Below are 19,804 nucleotides of genomic sequence, written 5' to 3' on the forward strand. Positions count from 1 at the left end.
AGTCTAATTACTTTTTCAAAAATCTTCTTCTCTGAAATTACTTGGCCAAATACTTAAAAACTTTAATTGAATGTTCCTTAGGGTATCTAGTTTATAGATTGTATTTGGGGATTTGATCCATTCAAAAACATGGTGGCAGTTTCTGAAAATAGAACATAGGGGTCAAATTAAGTTTTTGGCTTTCATATCAAAAACTAAAGCAGTAAGACCAAAACTGACATAGGTGAAAGTGTTAAACAGGTTTAGATCTACCTGTCAAGTAATCTTCAGACCAATTGGACAACTTATTGTTGGATTACTGTCCAGAAATAGTTATTTTTTCCGGATATTTTACAGTTTTGGGTTATGTATTATCTTCAATATTATTATAGAAAGAGAGAAAGTGTAAATGACAAAATTGTTCAGCAAAGTAAGATCTACAAATAAGTCAAATGCCTGAAACTGAAATTACAGGTGAGTGATATCAGGCTCTCATGAACCTCTTGTTATTGTAAGAGTTATCTCCCCAAACACTGCTTTTATTGTGTATGCATCTCCTTCGCAACCGTAAAAGAAATCGACAAATTTATTTTTCCAAATGGCTCGTTGAATCTTCAGGATGCTTCGGCCAACTTTAACTGAAGCGATACTGAGACTCCATATGAGAGTTATTTCCCTATTGCATTTGACATAAGTGATATGTAAATGTAACTCATGAACCATAAGTGCTAGGAACCTTTTGATTTGAGGTCCTTGGTCCACCAAAATGAAAATGAGGTCAAGGTCAAAGGTCAAGGTCATGTTCTAAATTTTGATTTTAGCTTATTGGCTTTTCCTCAGAAACTGTATAAGACATTGACAAAATATGTAAAGAAGTTGTTGCAACATGTCGTAACACATAAATTTTGGTTGAAAGGGTATGTTGACATTTAATAGAATTTAAAATTAGCTGTATGGTGATATAACTCATTTACCATATAGAGGAGACACCTAGGGTCTTTTGATTTGAGGTCCTTACTTTATGACCTTGAAATTAAGGTCAAGGTCAAAGGTAAATTTGATGTTCTAGATCTTGACTTTTGCTATGAATTCATATTTATACATGATAAAGCTATGGGGTCTTTTGCATTAGTCTGGTAGACAGATAACGTTGAAAAGGTCAGTGGAAGTAATATTTTGTAAACCAAAAGTAGTCATTTCCTGCACTGATTTCATTCAAAAGTACCTAGAATCATATATTTTTGGAATCAGTGTGAAGTGATCTATCAGATGGTACTGGAAGTGAAATGTTTAAACCGGAAGTTGCAATTTATCTCCCTCATTTCAAGCAAAAGTATATAGAAACCATAAATTTTTGGAATCAGTGTGACTAAAAATATCATATGAGACCGGAAGTAGCAAATTATCTCCCTTATTTCAAACAAAAGTATATAGAAACCATATATTTTTAAAATCAGTATGAAGAAACCTACTTTTTTTTGTATTATTGGACACCAAAAGTAACTTTGTGTAAACTGCAGGTAGCTTCCTTTCAATTATTTAGATATTTTATGTGGAAAGACCTTCAATTGTTCTCTGAACAATTGGTTTTTAATTCTTCTATTTGTGATCTTCTGTGTTTTTTTCATGTAATTCATTAATACTGTTTTTAACCAGATTTTTGAAGGAAATATCTGTTATTAAAATGGTGATGTACGGCGGGGCTGCTGGGCGGATCCATGGTCGACTGCCAAACAGTGTTAGCACAATAACATGAAAACACTTAAACAAATTTTTTTCAAATTTAAATATGTTGTTTCCTGTGACTTAATGAAGGTCTAGTTCAATTTTCAAGATATAAGTATATCTCCTTTGTGAGTTATCGCCATTTTTAATATCCAAAAGTGGAATTTTTAAATATTTTACTCTTGTTATCTTTTTTATGACTAAGCATAATGTCTTATCTCACAATAAAAATTGGAGTGACAGATTTATTTGAAAATTATCTATTTCCTAAGTGGTAATGATTATAAGCTATATTATTAGACATTTTGAAGTTAATTACATTGTTAATTATTAATTAGATCTGGGTTATATCTTAGCATATAATATCATTGGAGTGACAGATTTATTTGAAAATTTTCTGTTTCCTGATAAGATCTGTAGGACTGTATATATAAAGTTTGAAATTTACTAGTAGGGCTGTATAAATGAAATTTGAAATTTACTGTTCATTATTAGACATTTTGTAGATAATTAAGTCTCCCTAAACCATATATATTCTTACCCCTACCCCTTTCAATTTGAGAATGTGCTTTTATCTTGTAAACGGTTGAGATCCCCACCCCTAAACCATATATATTTTTGTATGGGACAATAAAACAAATCAAATAAAATATTTGGGGAGTACCCGGGTTCACCCCCATCCCCCTACTTTTTGAAAACTTGTAAACAGTCAAGATCCCAACCCTGAAACCATATATATTCTTGTATGTGACAACAAAACAAATCAAATGAAATAAAAGGCGAGTCCCCTGGGGTCACCCCCACCCCCTCCTGTTTGAGAACTTGTAAACGGTTGAGATCCCCACCCCTAAACCATATATATTCTTGTACGGGACAATAACACAAATCAAATGAAATATAGGGGAAGTCCATGGGGGTCACCCCCACCCCCCTTCTTTTTGAAAACTTATAAATGGTCAAGATCCCCACCCCGAAACCATATATATTGTTGTATGGGACAATAAAACAAATCTATTGAAATAAAAGGCGAGTCCCCTGGGGTCACCCCACACCATCCTGTTTAAGAACTTGTAAACCGTTGAGATCCCCACCCCTAAACCATATATATTCTTGAATGGGACAATAAAACAAATCAAATGATATATAGGGGAAGTCCATGGGGTCACCCCCATCCCCCTTCTTTTTGACAACTTGTAAACAGTCGAGATCCCCACCCCTAAACCATATATATTCTTGAATGGAACAATAAAACAAATCAAATGAAATTGAGGGGGAGTCCCCTGGGGTCACCCCCACCCCTCTTTATATTTGTTTCATTTCAACATAAATTAAATATATATAGGGTTCTTTCAAATGCTGAATCTAAACCTGTATTTAAATATTAGATTTTTGGGCCCAGTTTTCAAGTTGGTCCAAATCAGGGTCCAAAATTAAACTTTGTTTGATTCAACAAAAAAATTATTTATGGGGTTCTTTGAAATGCTGAATCTAACCATGTATTGAGAGATTTTGGATTGTGGGCTCCTGTATCAAATTGGTCCACATTGAGGTCCAAAGGGTCTTAAATTAAACTTTTGTCTGATTTCATCAAAAATTGAATTCTTGGGGTTCTTTGATATACTGATTCTAATATGTACTTAGATTTTTTATATTGGACCATAATAGGTATTTAAAGGTCCAATTTCAAGTATTTCAGTTCTTAAACCACATTCATTTTGTGTCACAAACCTATGCTGTGTCAAATATTCAATCACAATCCAAATTCAGAGCTGTTTTAAGCTTAAATGTAGTGTCCATACTTGCTCAACTGTTTAGGGTTCGACCTCTGCAGGAAAATCCGGTTTGCTGTCACTTTGACAGCCTCTTGTTTTAAGTTAATATGTTAATACAGTTTGGTGTTAAAAGTTTGTTAAACATTAATTAAGTTGTCAAACATTTATAAAATTTTATGAAACTTTGGCAGAAGCAATTTATGATTAAGAGATATTAAATATCTAAAGCAAAATTTTGAAAGAATACTTTTTTTCTTTTCTGTATTTTAGTGATAGATGGAATTAGTTTTTTGCAGTTCACTTTTACATACAGTATGGGATTAAATTTTTTTGACATGATAAGTTTGTAAACCTTCATGGATTGTTATGAAACTTGGACAGAAGCTAAATTAATCTTCAAGATGAAGAAATAGCATGGAAAGAAAAAAGTTTGAGTTTCAAAAAAAGTCTGTATTTTACTGATAAACAGTCAACATTCCACTTTTACACAGACAATCCTTTACAAATTTTTATGCATTTCTCTAAGTTTGTTTATTTTGTGGTTAAGTTTACTGCAATTATATTTTTGAAATGCCATTTTCTTACTTTAAAACAGTTTGAATTAGTTTTTGCAACCATGCAGTGACATTTAAATGTTAGTGTTTGTACAGATAGCAAACACCTTTCTATCACAATATATCCATGGGTTATAAAATTCAGGTTAGTAAAAAAATAAGAAGATGTGGTATAGGTATATTTTTGGTAGATTGACATATATGATTAAGGTCTTATATCCCTTAAAGTGTGCATTTTTTAGCTTTTCCAATGATAACTTACATATTGCTTAAAGTCATATGAAACAGGTTTTTGGTGATTATAATGTTCAGAAAATTATTGAACGTAAGCAAGCATATATACTTAACTAAGTCATCTGTGCTTTTTTTTTTTTTTACATTTATTTCAAATCAGTTACGTAAAATCAACAAAAAATATTTTATTCCATGATTGATAATTGAAAACTTTGGCTGCTAATTAACTTTTGGTGTTTGGTGCCAGTGTTTACCGATAGTGACCTTGATAAACAATCAACATAGATCATGAATGTTCAGGTGAGCAGGTGTGTAATAAGTGTTTAAAAAAAAAAAAGATATTTTCCATGCTTTCCCATTTGTTAATTAAACTTGTCATAGCAGTTGTTAAATAATTTGATGTATTGATTTTTTTCTTTTAGAATCAATTTACACTTTCATTCTTTCACATTTGCTTACTTTTTCTTTTTTTTTCTTTTTTTTTTTTTTTTTTATCTTTTATTTGTTTTTCAATAGTCAGGATTTAATATACATGTACCCCTACACTACCACCTGACAAGGGTATCAAGGGGTTACATATAAAAAATAATTCAGTATACAATATATATCACTGACAAGTTGATTTTTATAATTATACATGTAGTATTTAAGGTTACATATAAATTTTATTTGATTATATTCTCTCGCTCTCTGACTTTCTCTCATACAATACAAATACTCTTCACTCATTTGCTTTGCTACAATATGTACATGATGTATCTTGACTTATATTTTAAAAACAAAATATTTTAAAGAAAAAAAAAAAAAAAAAAAAAAAACTCAAGGCTAAATATTTGCTCATGATATATAGATATTTTATTCTCTCACTTATATGAAACAATAATTAATTAAATATTACATGTAAAGGAGACCAAAATTTTTCACACACTTGGACTCTATTATTTTTCTTTGCAATATAATATTCAAGAAATTGGTATTTCTTTATTCTATTCTTTAACCCAACCATATTTGGTTTTGTTTCATTTAATTTACATTTGTATATATAGTTTTTTGTAATTATGACTAACAGATTCAGTAATAAACTTTCATGTTTGCAACCAAGAAACACATTCTCTTTGTTAAGAACAAAGTTTACAAAAAAAAGTTTTACTGCATTTGAAAAAGACTGCCACAATTGAAAAGTTATTGGGCATTAAAAAAAAAGGTGTTCAATGGTTTCTTCACCAAGTTTACAAAAAGTACACATCTTGGTGTCTTTTAATTTAATTTTGTATAAAAAGGTATTAGTTGCTATGATTCTATGCAAAAATTTGTATTGAAAAGTTCTTAAATAAACATCTCTACATGATTTTTTGGTTATCCTGAAATATTCTGACCATTCTGTTGTATCAATAATCAACAGTTCTTCCCATTTCGAAAACTTGACTGTTGGTAGTTCAATAACTTTATTTACTAAATTTTTATATACAAATTTGGCTTTCACATTACCTATAATTCTCTTTAAAAAAATATCACCATTATCAGGCTTATCCAAATCTTGCTTTAAACAGTTCTCTTTAAGGTATTTTTTCATAGTCTGAGGGATTCTTGAAATCAGACCATGATATTTGATAAAATTGTTGATTTTTACTCTTTCTTGAAATTGCTCAAATTTATAAAAAATCATATTTTCTTTATTAATTAGGTCACTTACTGACTGCACACCTCCTTGTTTCCATTGAATATAATATGGGAAATCATCCAAAGAAGAAAAGTTCAAAATATCTAATGATAAAATGTCACTGACAGAATTCTCAGTATTAGGTTTTGTGATAGAAAAGCATAGTAAAACATCCTTCCAGAAAGGATTTTTACATTTTTTAGAAATCTCAATCAGCTTTTCTCTCTGTAGATGTAAAACCTTTCACCCCCATACTGTATAAGGTCTGCCAGTAACAACTGCTGCCAGCCACCAACTGGGTTTGACATCAGTCTTTTTATCCAACTAATTTTTAAATAGATATTAAAGGAATGAAGATGTACCATATTAAGTCCACCTTGTGAAATATCACCAATAAGTGTGTTACGCTTAATTCTGTCTGGTTTTCCACTCCATATAAAATTATAAAATAATGAAGTGAGCTCTGTTAACCTGGATTGTGATAGGTTTGGCAATGCAGTCATTAAGTGTACCAATTTCGAAAGAGCAAGTGATTTACTGTAAATTCAGAAATTATTGCGAGGTTTTTATTATTGCGACAAATGCGACAGAGTTGTAAACGCAATAATTTAAACTCGCATTTTGAAATATTTTATATGAACTAAACAGGATTTTTCTCAAACTCGTAAAAATTAAAATCGCATTTAAGTCTAAAATGACAAAATCGCAATAATAAATGCACGCAATAATTTCTGAATTTACAGTAACTACTGTAATTTTCCTCAATAATGTTAGTTTACGATGTTGCCAGTTCTTCAGGATTGCAGAGACTTCTTTAATCTTCTTGGCAAAATTAATTTCTGTGATACAGTTTAAATCTAAAGAAAATTCAATCCCCAAAAGTTTAAAATTTGAATGTGACCAATGAAGTTTTAAGTCAGGACAAAGAATCATATCTGAATACTTTTTGTTTCCAACCCATAGTGCTTTTGTCTTTGAAGCATTTATTTTTAAACCTGAAATTTTATAAAAAGATTCAAAACATGAAAGTGTTTCCCTCAACGATATTTCCCTTCCATCTAACATAAGGAATGTGTCATCTGCATACTGGCTTAAAAGTGATTCATTATCATTTACAGTTATTCCCCTTATTTCAGGATTATCTTTTAATTTTAAAGATAGTAATTCAACACCAATTATAAATAAATAGGGTGAAAGAGGATCTCCTTGTCTGCAGCCTCTTTCCAATTGAAAAAACTTAGAAGTATGTCCATTATTTATAACACAACTTGATGCCCCTGAGTATAAAGTTTCAAACCATTTACAAACTGAAGGCCCAAAATTAAAACTTTTTAAAGAATTTTTTAAAAATAACCATTCTAAGGAATCAAAGGCCTTTTCAAAATCAACAAGTAATAAAAGACCTGTCTTATTATTTTCTTCAAGATAGTGCATTAAATCATATAAAAGGCGTGTGTTCTCACCCATAAATCTATCTTTGATGAAACCTTTTTGTGTATCACTTATGACAAATGGTAAAACTGGTTTAAGTCTATTAGCTATAACAGCAGAAGCTATTTTCATATCAGTATTCAAAAGACTAATAGGACGCCAGTTACTTATATACTGTCTGTCTTTCCCCTCCTTAGGAATGCATGTAATTATACTTTGATACTGAAAATCAGAAAATTTTCCAACCTCGTATCCAAAATGAAGAGACCGAAAGATGAAAGGACCAATATCTTTCCAAAAAAATTTATAAAAGTCTACTGTGTACCCATCAGAACCTGGACTTTTACCATTTGTCATAAATTTTAACGAATCAGCACACTCTTTAAAAGTTAAATTTCCCTCACAAAAATCTCTTTGTTCTTCTGTGAGCTTAATGTTATGATTAAAAAATGATGAATCATCACAATCTAATTTTTTGCTTGAGTATAAATTTCTATAAAAATTTTGTTGTTCCGTTAGAATTTTTGATTGCTCTGATATATGTTGACCTTTATCATCTATTAGTTCTGTTATTGTTTTCTTTATAAAATTTTTCTTTTCTAATTTACAAAAATAATTTGAACATTTTTCACCATTCTCATGCCAGTAAGAGCGGGATCTAAGCAGCAAACCTTCAACCTTCTTTTGTCGACAATTTTCTAGTTCAAGTTTTTTATCAAGTAAAGATTTTTGAACCTCCTCATTTGGAGAATGGTTCATAATAGTTTCTAAATGTAAAATATTATTTTCAAGTTTGAGGGTGAAATTTTTTTCCTCCTTGGATTTATTTATGCTGTAATTTATGGACAAAGATCTAATCTTCATTTTCAATATTTCAAAAAATGTTTGATCATTACATGACAAATCAACAGAAAGAAGATCTTCCATATCACCTGACAGATAGTATTCCAAAATAGTATCCTTAATGCATAATTTAACCTTTTGTATATAATCTGCATCTCTGAGTAATTGAGAGTTAAATTTCCAGTAACTTTTGCCCCGTTTCTCTAAACAAGCTGAGAAGGTGAAAATAATTGCTGAGTGGTCAGTTCTATAACCTGGTATAATTTTAGTATTTTTCATTAGTGAAAAAAGGTCTTCTGAAATTAAAAAATAATCTAAACGACTTTGTTTTATAGGTGAGGACTGACGCCAAGTATATTTCCTATCTTCTGGATAGCATGTACGCCAAGGATCAAGTAGTTCAAAAACATCAATGATTTCATCAAGTTTTTTACGGGAGTTAGGGTTTCTATTATGTTTGATATTATATGTATCCATAAATTTATCTAAAACAACATTCCAGTCACCACATAATAAAACACTTGTGTTTTTAAAGGATAAAATGTTCTGCATTATTATATCAAAGAATGCAGGTTCATCTGTATTATAACCATACAAACAGGCAAAACTCTTTCTTTGTGAAAAAATTGATACATCTAAAACAATGTAACGACCATTATCATCAGTAACAGAATTATGCACAACAAAATCCAGACCCTTTTTAAACATAACAGAGACACCTGCACTTTTACTGTCTTTATGACTGAAAAAACATGTGCTTCCCCATTCATCCTCCCAGTTTTTTTCAATGTCTTTTTTACTATGAGTTTCCTGGAAACACACTATCGAAGTATTTTTACTCTTAGCCCAATCAAATACATCTGCCCTCTTTTTGGAATTTGAGAAAAGTCCCCTCACATTCATTGATAATATCGTTACATTATTATCCATGATTATAGATGAAGGGATGTTTTATAAACCATATAAGTAAGTTCATAAGTACAAATATACAATTGTAACAAATTTGACATACACAAACATACACACATACAAACATAAGATGTCGCTTATTATTTTCTTCATTCAACATTGAATGTATTAATTAATTTACAGTATGGCATGTAACAATTATACATAAATCTATCAAAGGAATAGATGTTTAAAAGGGAGATAAAATTGAATATTTATATCATTATTAATGTTAGAGTTATTTCCCCTTTACTGTATAGTGACAGTATAATTTATTTTAAACAAATTTATCAAGAATGAATATCTCTTATATTCTTAACTATTTATATAGGAATATGTAATTCACAACTGATATAAAACACTTTTTACTTCAGCAATTATCTTTTACATTTATATCTATCTATTGAAATTAATAAAAAGCTGGACATTATTCAAAAATAAATTAAATGATGTAACTGACAAAACAAGATTGATTAAGTTCCCTCTTTCAATTTCTTTTTCATTTTTTCATCTACATTGTCAAACAGGTCAAATCTTATTCTGCTACTAGTTTCAGTTTTGGCATACACGTTACAGTTGTAAAACCATACATTTTCAAATTTTTCAGTGTTCTTAAGTCTTGCCATAAGTCCAATATTGCGTTGTGTTATATCATCATGAAATTTAAGTTCATTTTTCAAGGATCTTTTTTGTCGCATTATCCGTATTTTAGTGTCAGTGTTTCTAACCTTCACGATAACAGGCTTCTGGTAACCTTCTTTTCCAGGTATTCTGTGGATGGCTAGCACATCACTGGGCTCAATATTTACATTTAGGTCACTATTTACTAGTTCAACAAAGGCTTTTTTCAAGTTCTCACCCCTTTTTTCAGGAAAGTTTAGCATTCTTATGTTATGTTTACGACTGTATTGCTCATTGTAATTGGCTAACTTCATTGCATCAATAGATCTGTTATTAATGTCACCAACCTTTTCCACTAAGTTATCAATAACTTTATCTTTTGCCCTGATTCCTTCCCTCAGATTCTCATTCTCTATCATCAATGTATCTAACTTATCATCAAGTTTTCCAGTTGCCTCCCTTATTTTACACTCAAACTTACTGGTGATCTTCTCTTCAAAATGATCTAATAATTTCTGGACAATGTCACTAACTAAACTTTTTAAGTCCTTTTGTTGTACTAAATTAACCATAGCACTATTAAGATCAGTCTTTGTAACTGTACCCTGAAGAGATTTTTTAATTTCACTTAAATCATTTTGAATACCAGTCAAGTCAGTTCCTTCTACACTCTCATTTGCAACATCTGAATGGGATCGTTTGTTCTGCTTGGGTGGTTTTTCCTTTGTAGAGTCTTTAGAAGAATCATTGCTCCCAGGCTTTTTAGCTGCTAACATAGTTTGTACAGTTTTTACACTTTTATTATCCCCAGGCATGGTTGTAATACAGACAACACAGCTCAGAAAAATCAATAAATCACAAATACTTTTCCAATCCAAAATATATAATTCCACTATAGTAAATCCATCTTTCAACAAAATGTGAAGAAAATCATATTCCTGTAAAGTTCATCAAATTCCAAACATCATGATATGATTTCCATTAATAAATTCCTTCAAAAACCAGCTTTAAATTGCCAAAAACTGCAGAGCTGAAAATCAACTCACTACTCCATTGGCAGCCATCTTAACCTTCCTACATACAGTATGGGATTAAATTTTTTTGACATGATAAGTTTGTAAACCTTCATGGATTGTTATGAAACTTGGACAGAAGCTAAATTAATCTTCAAGATGAAGAAATAGCATGGAAAGAAAAAAGTTTGAGTTTCAAAAAAAGTCTGTATTTTACTGATAAACAGTCAACATTCCACTTTTACACAGACAATCCTTTACAAATTTTTATGCATTTCTCTAAGTTTGTTTATTTTGTGGTTAAGTTGACTGCAATTATATTTTTGAAATGCCATTTTCTTACTTTAAAACAGTTTGAATTAGTTTTTGCAACCATGCAGTGACATTTAAATGTTAGTGTCTGTACAGATAGCAAACACCTTTCTATCACAATATATCTATGGGTTATAAAATTCAGGTTAGTAAAAAAATAAGAAGATGTGGTATAGGTATATTTTTGGTAGATTGACATATATGATTAAGGTCTTATATCCCTTAAAGTGTGCATTTTTTAGCTTTTCCAATGATAACTTACATATTGCTTAAAGTCATATGAAACAGGTTTTTGGTGATTATAATGTTCAGAAAATTATTGAACGTAAGCAAGCATATATACTTAACTAAGTCATCTGTGCTTTTTTTTTTTTTTACATTTATTTCAAATCAGTTACGTAAAATCAACAAAAAATATTTTATTCCATGATTGATAATTGAAAACTTTGGCTGCTAATTAACTTTTGGTGTTTGGTGCCAGTGTTTACCGATAGTGACCTTGATAAACAATCAACATAGATCATGAATGTTCAGGTGAGCAGGTGTGTAATAAGTGTTTAAAAAAAAAAAAGATATTTTCCATGCTTTCCCATTTGTTAATTAAACTTGTCATAGCAGTTGTTAAATAATTTGATATATTGATTTTTTTCTTTTAGAATCAATTTACACTTTCATTCTTTCACATTTGCTTACTTTTTCTTTTTTTTTCTTTTTTTTTCTTTTTTTTTATCTTTTATTTGTTTTTCAATAGTCAGGATTTAATATACATGTACCCCTACACTACCACCTGACAAGGGTATCAAGGGGTTACATATAAAAAATAATTCAGTATACAATATATATCACTGACAAGTTGATTTTTATAATTATACATGTAGTATTTAAGGTTACATATAAATTTTATTTCATTATATTCTCTCGCTCTCTGACTTTCTCTCATACAATACAAATACTCTTCACTCATTTGCTTTGCTACAATATGTACATGATGTATCTTGACTTATATTTTAAAAACAAAATATTTTAAAGAAAAAACAAAAAAAACAAAAAAAACTCAAGGCTAAATATTTGCTCATGATATATAGATATTTTATTCTCTCACTTATATGAAACAATAATTAATTAAATATTACATGTAAAGGAGACCAAAATTTTTCACACACTTGGACTCTATTATTTTTCTTTGCAATATAATATTCAAGAAATTGGTATTTCTTTATTCTATTCTTTAACCCAACCATATTTGGTTTTGTTTCATTTAATTTACATTTGTATATATAGTTTTTTGTAATTATGACTAACAGATTCAGTAATAAACTTTCATGTTTGCAACCAAGAAACACATTCTCTTTGTTAAGAACAAAGTTTACAAAAAAAAGTTTTACTGCATTTGAAAAAGACTGCCACAATTGAAAAGTTATTGGGCATTAAAAAAAAAGGTGTTCAATGGTTTCTTCACCAAGTTTACAAAAAGTACACATCTTGGTGTCTTTTAATTTAATTTTGTATAAAAAGGTATTAGTTGCTATGATTCTATGCAAAAATTTGTATTGAAAAGTTCTTAAATAAACATCTCTACATGATTTTTTGGTTATCCTGAAATATTCTGACCATTCTGTTGTATCAATAATCAACAGTTCTTCCCATTTCGAAAACTTGACTGTTGGTAGTTCAATAACTTTATTTACTAAATTTTTATATACAAATTTGGCTTTCACATTACCTATAATTCTCTTTAAAAAAATATCACCATTATCAGGCTTATCCAAATCTTGCTTTAAACAGTTCTCTTTAAGGTATTTTTTCATAGTCTGAGGGATTCTTGAAATCAGACCATGATATTTGATAAAATTGTTGATTTTTACTCTTTCTTGAAATTGCTCAAATTTATAAAAAATCATATTTTCTTTATTAATTAGGTCACTTACTGACTGCACACCTCCTTGTTTCCATTGAATATAATATGGGAAATCATCCAAAGAAGAAAAGTTCAAAATATCTAATGATAAAATGTCACTGACAGAATTCTCAGTATTAGGTTTTGTGATAGAAAAGCATAGTAAAACATCCTTCCAGAAAGGATTTTTACATTTTTTAGAAATCTCAATCAGCTTTTCTCTCTGTAGATGTAAAACCTTTCACCCCCATACTGTATAAGGTCTGCCAGTAACAACTGCTGCCAGCCACCAACTGGGTTTGACATCAGTCTTTTTATCCAACTAATTTTTAAATAGATATTAAAGGAATGAAGATGTACCATATTAAGTCCACCTTGTGAAATATCACCAATAAGTGTGTTACGCTTAATTCTGTCTGGTTTTCCACTCCATATAAAATTATAAAATAATGAAGTGAGCTCTGTTAACCTGGATTGTGATAGGTTTGGCAATGCAGTCATTAAGTGTACCAATTTCGAAAGAGCAAGTGATTTACTGTAAATTCAGAAATTATTGCGAGGTTTTTATTATTGCGACAAATGCGACAGAGTTGTAAACGCAATAATTTAAACTCGCATTTTGAAATATTTTATATGAACTAAACAGGATTTTTCTCAAACTCGTAAAAATTAAAATCGCATTTAAGTCTAAAATGACAAAATCGCAATAATAAATGCACGCAATAATTTCTGAATTTACAGTAACTACTGTAATTTTCCTCAATAATGTTAGTTTACGATGTTGCCAGTTCTTCAGGATTGCAGAGACTTCTTTAATCTTCTTGGCAAAATTAATTTCTGTGATACAGTTTAAATCTAAAGAAAATTCAATCCCCAAAAGTTTAAAATTTGAATGTGACCAATGAAGTTTTAAGTCAGGACAAAGAATCATATCTGAATACTTTTTGTTTCCAACCCATAGTGCTTTTGTCTTTGAAGCATTTATTTTTAAACCTGAAATTTTATAAAAAGATTCAAAACATGAAAGTGTTTCCCTCAACGATATTTCCCTTCCATCTAACATAAGGAATGTGTCATCTGCATACTGGCTTAAAAGTGATTCATTATCATTTACAGTTATTCCCCTTATTTCAGGATTATCTTTTAATTTTAAAGATAGTAATTCAACACCAATTATAAATAAATAGGGTGAAAGAGGATCTCCTTGTCTGCAGCCTCTTTCCAATTGAAAAAACTTAGAAGTATGTCCATTATTTATAACACAACTTGATGCCCCTGAGTATAAAGTTTCAAACCATTTACAAACTGAAGGCCCAAAATTAAAACTTTTTAAAGAATTTTTTAAAAATAACCATTCTAAGGAATCAAAGGCCTTTTCAAAATCAACAAGTAATAAAAGACCTGTCTTATTATTTTCTTCAAGATAGTGCATTAAATCATATAAAAGGCGTGTGTTCTCACCCATAAATCTATCTTTGATGAAACCTTTTTGTGTATCACTTATGACAAATGGTAAAACTGGTTTAAGTCTATTAGCTATAACAGCAGAAGCTATTTTCATATCAGTATTCAAAAGACTAATAGGACGCCAGTTACTTATATACTGTCTGTCTTTCCCCTCCTTAGGAATGCATGTAATTATACTTTGATACTGAAAATCAGAAAATTTTCCAACCTCGTATCCAAAATGAAGAGACCGAAAGATGAAAGGACCAATATCTTTCCAAAAAAATTTATAAAAGTCTACTGTGTACCCATCAGAACCTGGACTTTTACCATTTGTCATAAATTTTAACGAATCAGCACACTCTTTAAAAGTTAAATTTCCCTCACAAAAATCTCTTTGTTCTTCTGTGAGCTTAATGTTATGATTAAAAAATGATGAATCATCACAATCTAATTTTTTGCTTGAGTATAAATTTCTATAAAAATTTTGTTGTTCCGTTAGAATTTTTGATTGCTCTGATATATGTTGACCTTTATCATCTATTAGTTCTGTTATTGTTTTCTTTATAAAATTTTTCTTTTCTAATTTACAAAAATAATTTGAACATTTTTCACCATTCTCATGCCAGTAAGAGCGGGATCTAAGCAGCAAACCTTCAACCTTCTTTTGTCGACAATTTTCTAGTTCAAGTTTTTTATCAAGTAAAGATTTTTGAACCTCCTCATTTGGAGAATGGTTCATAATAGTTTCTAAATGTAAAATATTATTTTCAAGTTTGAGGGTGAAATTTTTTTCCTCCTTGGATTTATTTATGCTGTAATTTATGGACAAAGATCTAATCTTCATTTTCAATATTTCAAAAAATGTTTGATCATTACATGACAAATCAACAGAAAGAAGATCTTCCATATCACCTGACAGATAGTATTCCAAAATAGTATCCTTAATGCATAATTTAACCTTTTGTATATAATCTGCATCTCTGAGTAATTGAGAGTTAAATTTCCAGTAACTTTTGCCCCGTTTCTCTAAACAAGCTGAGAAGGTGAAAATAATTGCTGAGTGGTCAGTTCTATAACCTGGTATAATTTTAGTATTTTTCATTAGTGAAAAAAGGTCTTCTGAAATTAAAAAATAATCTAAACGACTTTGTTTTATAGGTGAGGACTGACGCCAAGTATATTTCCTATCTTCTGGATAGCATGTACGCCAAGGATCAATAGTTCAAAAACATCAATGATTTCATCAAGTTTTTTACGGGAGTTAGGGTTTCTATTATGTTTGATATTATATGTATCCATAAATTTATCTAAAACAACATTCCAGTCACCACATAATAAAACACTTGTGTTTTTAAAGGATAAAATGTTCTGCATTATTATATCAAAGAATGCAGGTTCATCTGTATTATAACCATACAAACAGGCAAAACTCTTTCTTTGTGAAAAAATTGATACATCTAAAACAATGTAACGACCATTATCATCAGTAACAGAATTATGCACAACAAAATCCAGACCCTTTTTAAACATAACAGAGACACCTGCACTTTTACTGTCTTTATGACTGAAAAAACATGTGCTTCCCCATTCATCCTCCCAGTTTTTTTCAATGTCTTTTTTACTATGAGTTTCCTGGAAACACACTATCGAAGTATTTTTACTCTTAGCCCAATCAAATACATCTGCCCTCTTTTTGGAATTTGAGAAAAGTCCCCTCACATTCATTGATAATATCGTTACATTATTATCCATGATTATAGATGAAGGGATGTTTTATAAACCATATAAGTAAGTTCATAAGTACAAATATACAATTGTAACAAATTTGACATACACAAACATACACACATACAAACATAAGATGTCGCTTATTATTTTCTTCATTCAACATTGAATGTATTAATTAATTTACAGTATGGCATGTAACAATTATACATAAATCTATCAAAGGAATAGATGTTTAAAAGGGAGATAAAATTGAATATTTATATCATTATTAATGTTAGAGTTATTTCCCCTTTACTGTATAGTGACAGTATAATTTATTTTAAACAAATTTATCAAGAATGAATATCTCTTATATTCTTAACTATTTATATAGGAATATGTAATTCACAACTGATATAAAACACTTTTTACTTCAGCAATTATCTTTTACATTTATATCTATCTATTGAAATTAATAAAAAGCTGGACATTATTCAAAAATAAATTAAATGATGTAACTGACAAAACAAGATTGATTAAGTTCCCTCTTTCAATTTCTTTTTCATTTTTTCATCTACATTGTCAAACAGGTCAAATCTTATTCTGCTACTAGTTTCAGTTTTGGCATACACGTTACAGTTGTAAAACCATACATTTTCAAATTTTTCAGTGTTCTTAAGTCTTGCCATAAGTCCAATATTGCGTTGTGTTATATCATCATGAAATTTAAGTTCATTTTTCAAGGATCTTTTTTGTCGCATTATCCGTATTTTAGTGTCAGTGTTTCTAACCTTCACGATAACAGGCTTCTGGTAACCTTCTTTTCCAGGTATTCTGTGGATGGCTAGCACATCACTGGGCTCAATATTTACATTTAGGTCACTATTTACTAGTTCAACAAAGGCTTTTTTCAAGTTCTCACCCCTTTTTTCAGGAAAGTTTAGCATTCTTATGTTATGTTTACGACTGTATTGCTCATTGTAATTGGCTAACTTCATTGCATCAATAGATCTGTTATTAATGTCACCAACCTTTTCCACTAAGTTATCAATAACTTTATCTTTTGCCCTGATTCCTTCCCTCAGATTCTCATTCTCTATCATCAATGTATCTAACTTATCATCAAGTTTTCCAGTTGCCTCCCTTATTTTACACTCAAACTTACTGGTGATCTTCTCTTCAAAATGATCTAATAATTTCTGGACAATGTCACTAACTAAACTTTTTAAGTCCTTTTGTTGTACTAAATTAACCATAGCACTATTAAGATCAGTCTTTGTAACTGTACCCTGAAGAGATTTTTTAATTTCACTTAAATCATTTTGAATACCAGTCAAGTCAGTTCCTTCTACACTCTCATTTGCAACATCTGAATGGGATCGTTTGTTCTGCTTGGGTGGTTTTTCCTTTGTAGAGTCTTTAGAAGAATCATTGCTCCCAGGCTTTTTAGCTGCTAACATAGTTTGTACAGTTTTTACACTTTTATTATCCCCAGGCATGGTTGTAATACAGACAACACAGCTCAGAAAAATCAATAAATCACAAATACTTTTCCAATCCAAAATATATAATTCCACTATAGTAAATCCATCTTTCAACAAAATGTGAAGAAAATCATATTCCTGTAAAGTTCATCAAATTCCAAACATCATGATATGATTTCCATTAATAAATTCCTTCAAAAACCAGCTTTAAATTGCCAAAAACTGCAGAGCTGAAAATCAACTCACTACTCCATTGGCAGCCATCTTAACCTTCCTACATACAGTATGGGATTAAATTTTTTTGACATGATAAGTTTGTAAACCTTCATGGATTGTTATGAAACTTGGACAGAAGCTAAATTAATCTTCAAGATGAAGAAATAGCATGGAAAGAAAAAAGTTTGAGTTTCAAAAAAAGTCTGTATTTTACTGATAAACAGTCAACATTCCACTTTTACACAGACAATCCTTTACAAATTTTTATGCATTTCTCTAAGTTTGTTTATTTTGTGGTTAAGTTGACTGCAATTATATTTTTGAAATGCCATTTTCTTACTTTAAAACAGTTTGAATTAGTTTTTGCAACCATGCAGTGACATTTAAATGTTAGTGTCTGTACAGATAGCAAACACCTTTCTATCACAATATATCCATGGGTTATAAAATTCAGGTTAGTAAAAAAATAAGAAGATGTGGTATAGGTATATTTTTGGTAGATTGACATATATGATTAAGGTCTTATATCCCTTAAAGTGTGCATTTTTTAGCTTTTCCAATGATAACTTACATATTGCTTAAAGTCATATGAAACAGGTTTTTGGTGATTATAATGTTCAGAAAATTATTGAACGTAAGCAAGCATATATACTTAACTAAGTCATCTGTGCTTTTTTTTTTTTTTACATTTATTTCAAATCAGTTACGTAAAATCAACAAAAAATATTTTATTCCATGATTGATAATTGAAAACTTTGGCTGCTAATTAACTTTTGGTGTTTGGTGCCAGTGTTTACCGATAGTGACCTTGATAAACAATCAACATAGATCATGAATGTTCAGGTGAGCAGGTGTGTAATAAGTGTTTAAAAAAAAAAAAGATATTTTCCATGCTTTCCCATTTGTTAATTAAACTTGTCATAGCAGTTGTTAAATAATTTGATATATTGATTTTTTTCTTTTAGAATCAATTTACACTTTCATTCTTTCACATTTGCTTACTTTTTCTTTTTTTTTCTTTTTTTTTCTTTTTTTTTATCTTTTATTTGTTTTTCAATAGTCAGGATTTAATATACATGTACCCCTACACTACCACCTGACAAGGGTATCAAGGGGTTACATATAAAAAATAATTCAGTATACAATATATATCACTGACAAGTTGATTTTTATAATTATACATGTAGTATTTAAGGTTACATATAAATTTTATTTCATTATATTCTCTCGCTCTCTGACTTTCTCTCATACAATACAAATACTCTTCACTCATTTGCTTTGCTACAATATGTACATGATGTATCTTGACTTATATTTTAAAAACAAAATATTTTAAAGAAAAAACAAAAAAAACAAAAAAAACTCAAGGCTAAATATTTGCTCATGATATATAGATATTTTATTCTCTCACTTATATGAAACAATAATTAATTAAATATTACATGTAAAGGAGACCAAAATTTTTCACACACTTGGACTCTATTATTTTTCTTTGCAATATAATATTCAAGAAATTGGTATTTCTTTATTCTATTCTTTAACCCAACCATATTTGGTTTTGTTTCATTTAATTTACATTTGTATATATAGTTTTTTGTAATTATGACTAACAGATTCAGTAATAAACTTTCATGTTTGCAACCAAGAAACACATTCTCTTTGTTAAGAACAAAGTTTACAAAAAAAAGTTTTACTGCATTTGAAAAAGACTGCCACAATTGAAAAGTTATTGGGCATTAAAAAAAAAGGTGTTCAATGGTTTCTTCACCAAGTTTACAAAAAGTACACATCTTGGTGTCTTTTAATTTAATTTTGTATAAAAAGGTATTAGTTGCTATGATTCTATGCAAAAATTTGTATTGAAAAGTTCTTAAATAAACATCTCTACATGATTTTTTGGTTATCCTGAAATATTCTGACCATTCTGTTGTATCAATAATCAACAGTTCTTCCCATTTC

The 19,804-nt window shown here is 29.6% G+C and overlaps 1 protein-coding gene and 1 long non-coding RNA gene across 5 annotated transcripts in view; both read left to right on the plus strand.

Moving 5' to 3' along the window:
• Positions 1-19,804, plus strand: part of LOC127701676 (histone deacetylase 6-like) — a 178,548-nt gene that overhangs the window by 96,998 nt on the left and 61,746 nt on the right. The gene's annotated exons all lie outside the window — the stretch shown is intronic.
• On the plus strand, positions 11,812-19,737 carry LOC127703830 (uncharacterized). The gene is made up of 2 exons (XR_007983070.1): positions 11,812-12,470; positions 19,534-19,737. It is a non-coding gene; the product is annotated as an uncharacterized LOC127703830 (long non-coding RNA).

The sequence above is a fragment of the Mytilus californianus genome, unplaced genomic scaffold, assembly GCF_021869535.1.
Source record: "Mytilus californianus isolate M0D057914Y unplaced genomic scaffold, xbMytCali1.0.p SCAF_1, whole genome shotgun sequence".
NCBI lineage: Eukaryota > Metazoa > Mollusca > Bivalvia > Mytilida > Mytilidae > Mytilus > Mytilus californianus.